At 39.8% G+C, this 6,394-nt stretch overlaps 1 protein-coding gene across 1 annotated transcript in view; it reads left to right on the forward strand.

Annotated features, from left to right (window-relative positions):
• LOC310755510 (autocrine proliferation repressor protein A-like) overlaps nt 1-6,394 on the forward strand; it is a 101,321-nt gene that overhangs the window by 80,078 nt on the left and 14,849 nt on the right. The window lies entirely within an intron of this gene.

Consider the following 6,394-nt stretch of genomic DNA (forward strand, 5'->3'; position numbering starts at 1 on the left):
GCATTGAATTGTGCGAGAATTTACTTGGCAGCTGCAGCTCACAAAATTTAATGTAGGGGTCAGAATCTCAGATAAAGTTAATGCACCTATGAGATTATTCTGATTGGATTGTTCAGGAGGATTCATTTATTTTAAACTTTTCAGTAGTGAATTGATTGATTAGCTGCTTTAAATTGCTTGTAAAAGTATGTATTCCAAATTAGCTTAGCCAAACAACTGCTGGAGAAAAAGAAGTACATCCCGAAGTTTGCTGAGAAGGGCCAAAATGCTGCCTAGGAAGATCTCCAAAGCTGCATAGCCAAGCATATGGGCTAAAGGGTACTAGTCTTGCCTGTGGAAAAGTACTGAGCTGACATTAGGAGCTGACATCTCATACTTAAAAGAAGTGTAAGATCAGTACAAAGAAGTGACAGCTTCAGAGAAGGAAACAGCATCTTGAGATATATATATATAAGAACAAGGAACAAATTTGCTTATGCCCAAGGTATACCTAGACATGGAACATGAACTATGTGAAAATGATATAATTTGCAGCTTTTGTTAGAATATTGGGTAACTATTTTAGATTATCAGAACTGGAAGTACTGTGGTTTTTAGAATAGCAAGAAAGAGTGTTGTCCCTCAGCAAAATCAGGATATGCATAATCTGAGATGACATTCAAGAGGTCAACTTTTCTCAGCTGTTGTGTTACCTTTGTCCACTTTCCATATATAGCTGAGAAAAGACAAGACGTTCTGGCCCTTGGTTTCAACACTGTATATATTTTTAAGAGCAGAGGATGGCTGTACCTTATTGTCATTGATAAGGATCTAGTAATTGACTGTCTCTAATGTAGGGTGTGCTCCCATTACCGCCTTAGAGCACAATGAGGTTTTTTGTTTGTTTCACAGCTCTTTCCCACCCTAGCAGTTTACATCAGAACAGGTACATTAGGTCAGATTGGTTTCTGTTTTTGTTGGCACCAGGGGGCGTTCACAGGGTGGAGATACTTTTATCCAATGCAAAGGTGTTCACACCTTGGTGAGAGATGAAGTAGGAGTGGCTTAAAGACTCCATTCGATGTGAAGCTGGTTTGAAAGACAATGCATTGAACAGTAGTATTTGATAAAAGTGGATATGCATTGTGGATAAAATTATGTGCTTAAAAGCACTGGAAACTGGAAAAGTGAATGCAGAGTAAGTGTAAGCCATAGTTTCTGGGTTCCAGAGACTAGGAAACAGCAGTGGCCTTTTATCCATGTCACAGCCAACCACACAGAGAAGCATATACATAATGCTCCCTATATTTCCACAGAGTGAGTCACTCCCTTCAACAGCCTCCTCACTCATTGCTGTTGTTTGCATATGGCATTGGGGTTCCCTCCATCTCCGTATTCAAACTGCTGCTCTCACCATCCAGCCACTTCTGTGGGGTAACATTGAATGTACAGATTGAATGGCCTAATTGAACAGAATATCTCTCTTCCCCAGTGGCGTAGCGTGGGGGGTGCAGGGGGTGCCGGCCGCACCGGGCGCAACATCTGGGGTTAGGGCAAATCCATGGGTTAGGGGGCGCAAATCCACAGGTTAGGGGGGCGCAAATTACTTGCCTTGCCCCGGGTGCTGACAACCCACGCTACGCCACTGCTCTTCCTTTGCTTCATATGAAATATTTGCTTTCTTCAGGAGTGCATGCATGCGCACACACAAATATGCTGTGAGGTCTGAAACTTACATCCAGGACCATTGTGTGATCTCTTCACTATGTGGACTCTGCCAGTCTATCCCCTCTCTAGGGTTGCCATATTCTGAAGAGCAAATAAAGAGGACACATTTAACTATGGATCGCTGTGGCAACTCTTATAATGAAAATGAGGATTTGTCCTGGAAAAAGACCCTTTTCTCCTTTCTTCACTTGTTTTTTATTCCACTTCACTTTGATTGCTTGTGTATAATCTTCTTAATGGTATTATGAAATGATGTGATGCCTTTTTTCTTTTTTAACTTTTGTTGTTTATGTTTGTTACTTGTGTTGTTACAGAAATTCTGAAAAACAACAGCAATGAATTGTGCATAGGAAAAAGCCTTGGCAGTGCACACAAAACTTTGCTTTAGTATAGTTCCCTCCATGAATGTCACACTAAGCTTTCCCAGAATTTTGAAAGGATCATTTGACAAACAGGGCTCTGAATCATGTAGTCAAACTCAGTGTGACTCTGCACAGGAATATTTAGGGCAGATATTCTTCCCTGTCTTGCAGCTAAAAAGTTTCCTTTCAGGAGTAGGTTCCTCTTGCATAATGGAGTTGGGAAGTATGCCAAGGTTCAGATTAGTGTAGAAGTTTCTGTGTTGCATGATATTCCTCAGATTATAATGTAACAGTGGGAGAGGAGGAAACTACAGCGAAATACCCCTGAGGTTGTTTGTGCTTTACATATCCATATATTTGATGAGGCAAAACATCCCCACATTCCTCAATATTGCACAGTCAGCAACTTAGGCTGTTGTTGAACTGCAGGATTCATCCTGTCCAATCAGTTCTGTTTTTATTAGGGATGGGAGAAATTTGGTTCAGTACACATTTATGGGCAAATCTACCTAATTTGCACTTTCTAAAACAATATGCAAACCAAAACATTCTTTTTCTGTTATTAATATTTTAATAATAAAATTTCAGTTATAGAAAATAAAGTGAAAAGAGGAAAGGGGGGAAAGTACAACTAAAAATATAAAATATAAAAATATTATAAGAAAAAAGATATAATATCAGTATCAAAATTTATTTCAGTCAAAGACCAGCATAAGATAAAACATATGGATAAACTGAACACATAAGACTTAAAACAGGTAAGGGATAAAAACTAGTAGTTAAAAGGTGATTATATCACACATAAAAGATAAAAACAAGGCCAACAGTTAAAAGCAACTATAAGGGAGGAAGAGTGAAAGAACACAGGTCTTGCATTTTGGACCCAGTTTGTGGCGCAAACCATCCTTCGACGAATATCCACCAGGCAGCGCAAAATCTAGCAACTTAGTATGTCACATCTGGGTTTTCATCTTGAAGTAGCAGGGAGGTATAAAGTTGTTCTGTACGACCTGGAAATTTATGTAGTACAGGCAAGATGAACCTAGCTCGTGTATCTATATAGTATTGGCAGTGAAAAAAAAGGCAAAATATATAATATAATACACTAAATATAAGCAGTTACAGTACCATACATTATCATACAGCTATATGAGTATTATTATTGTCCTAATACATATATTAATAACCTACTTTATTCTGTATACTCATTGCAAAAGTCAATATATTTATGCAAACGAAGTCTGCATCTATAAGCCATCGCAAGTGTTGTCATGTCATCAATCCATTGATTAGAGGGGACCATAGCTTTCTTCTTTACATTCATTAGTTCCAGTCTTTTGGCCACAGTTAAGGCACATAAAATCCATTTTTGTTGTCCAGTTGTCAGCTTGCATACAATAGGTATAATTAAAAAGAAAATTTTCCTTTGAGAATATTAACTTTTTCCGCACAGTCATATTTATACAGTCTAACACTTTCTCCCAAAACCTAGTGAGTATAGGCAACTGCAATAACATACATTTCAACGAGGCATTATCCTTATTACATCTCCAACATAGAGCTACATTAGACAGTCCTTTTTTATATACAGTGGTACCTCGGGTTAAGTACTTAATTCGTTCCGGAGGTCCGTTCTTAACCTGAAACTGTTCTTAACCTGAAGCACCACTTTAGCTAATGGGGCCTCCCGCTGCCGCCGTGTCGCTGCCGCATGATTTCTGTTGTCATCCTGAAGTAAAGTTCTTAACCCGAGGTATTATTTCTGGGTTAGTGGAGTCTGTAACCTGAAGCATCTGTAACCTGAAGCTTATGTAACCTGAAGCGCATGTAACCCGAGGTACCACTGTACAAGTCTAATGGAGTCCAATAAATTCTAAATAATATTTTTCTGTTGTATAATTCTGTTGCATAAGCTGTAATTTAAAATCTACGGATACCATTATTACAGAAGCTAAAGCGGTTTCCCACTGTCTAGGTAATACTGGAAGAACAGGTAGCTTCACTCTGGGAGGCTTTGGGAGGGAAAAAGAAAAGCAGTCGAAGAATGGGAGTGTTCTGAGGGCTGAGGAGAAAGTTGGTTCTGAAATTAAGTAGGAGAGGAGTATAGCTCCTGACCTGTGTGTGTAAAATCTACCCTGAGGAAAATATCTACAGCTAGAGAAAGGCTTAGACTGAAAAACAGTGTTTGGTGTCTTGTGAGAGTATTCAGACAAAAGAAAACTGGGAGGCTGAGTTTGAGCAAGGAGAAGAGCTGTGTGAAGAAAAACACTCTACTTGGGTCACACTTCAGTCAGGAGGGGAGAGATCTTCCTGAAAGAGAAGAATCCAAAACCAGTTAGGAAGGGTGTGGTGATCCCCTGGATCTGTTACACTTCTAGAAGTACCTCAGGAGTGTGATTTATAGAAGACTGGGAAACTGACAGAAAGTACCACCTTGTTTAAGAACCAATGTACTGTAACACCATGATAAAAAGTTAAGGGACTGAAGTGAAATAACTCACAATAAGCAGAGCATTTACCATGTTGTTGAGAAACCTGTAACATCTAACTGAAGAGTAATAACTGAAAATAAGCAACTGAAGTGAAAATAAGCTGTGCATTTACTATCTTGTTTAGAAGCCTGTAACATCCACTAGATTTAATATAATTATAAATAAGTTAACTGTTTCCTTAAAGAATTTTATCTCCTGACACATCTTTGGTTTGAACAACTTTGTTCTGCGAAATAAATCCTTATCTGTTCAACTTCCCTGAGCCTCCAGGTGTCAAAGATATTTCTCACACAAAGACAGTAAGATAAGCACTTGGTAGTTAAAAGAGAGGGGTTTGCTGCAATTGGAGGTAGCACTGTGATATGAAATAAAACTCACAAGTAAAATAAAGCACTACAATAAAATTTTATATTTTCTGAGGGAAAGATTCCTGTCAGGCAATGGCACTCCCATCTAGAACTCCTCAAGTGAGAGGAGACAGCCAGGGAGAAGCTCAGACTGAGGGAGCAACTTTTGAGGGCAGTTCTAGTCAGGAGGTGAAATGGATGAAAATAAAACTTGAAATGGCAAAAATAGAGGCAGAGAAAGAAAAAGGCCGGCTTCAAGCAGAACAAGCCAGGCTTCAAGTAGCACAACAGATTCAGTTGGCCAAAATACAAGTGGAAAAAGAAATGTCAGACAGGGAAGCTAAATGTCAAGCAGAACAGGCCAAAATAGAAGTAGTACAACAGATTAACTAATGAAGATACACACAGGAAGGTGATGGAAGGAATATGAAGGGCCCTGTGTGAGAGGCAGGGTAGAGAGGATCTCCCAGGGTGGGAGGCTGGGGGAAGAGAGGGAAGAGTTCACTCTTCTGTGTGGGGGGAAAAGGTTAAGATATAATTATGATAGAGGACATTGTGCTTATTTTTCTTTTTCTTTCTTCTTCCTTTTCTTTATCTCTCTCTCTCTCTCTCTCTCTCTCTCTCTCTCATTCTTACTTTATTATATTAGCTTGGCTTTTATTGTATTTTATGTTGAAAACACTCAAGAAAATATATGTAAAAAAAAGAAACACTAGACAATCCCATTTAAGGGACAGGTGGCAACCTTACCTGCTCCTGTCCCTCATTCTGGTGGATTTGACATTTCTTCAGGAGCTAAGGCCATGGTTACACAAAGTCCACCATACTTCATTATTAATTGAAAGATCTGTGCTTTCATATCTATATATTGTTTCAAGACATGGTTCCATATGACAACCATAACACAACCAGTGTCAGCCCCAGTGCGAACCAACATGCCCATGCTGGCCTAGGTTTTTTTGCTGGACCTTATTTCTTGCTGCCCCCATCATCTGTTACTCTCTGGGTGCTCATTTGAAGGGAGGCTGGACTGTGGTGGGATCGTGGACTTGAGCCCTGAGGTCCAGTCCCAGCTGCACCACTTCCCTCACATGAGGATAGCAGAGGCAGTGAAGAGTTTCAGGGATCTACTTCCATAGCAATTCTAATTCCAGCGAATGTATGAAACATAAGTTCTATCAGGCTACAGCCAACACAATGTCAACAAGGCTGCTTTGAAGAATATGAAAGGACACTTAATGTAGCATTTGTGGGCCAATTTGGCAGGACTGGGTCATCGATTCAAAGTAAAGTCAGCTTTTTATTCAAGAAAATAGCATACAAGCAGAGAGCATGCAAGCTTGGTTGCCAAGATTGGCTCTTGGCCCCTTCAGCTTTTCGCTGACACTCCTCCTCCGCCGGATGTCTCCCAAGCAGGCATAAACTCCAGCAGGAAGGAGCCCCCATTGTGCTTTCTGAGCTTTTTGTTCAACTACATGCAAAGTCC

The sequence above is a fragment of the Podarcis filfolensis genome (assembly GCF_964270895.1).
Source record: "Podarcis filfolensis genome assembly, chromosome: 2".
Lineage (NCBI taxonomy): Eukaryota > Metazoa > Chordata > Lepidosauria > Squamata > Lacertidae > Podarcis > Podarcis filfolensis.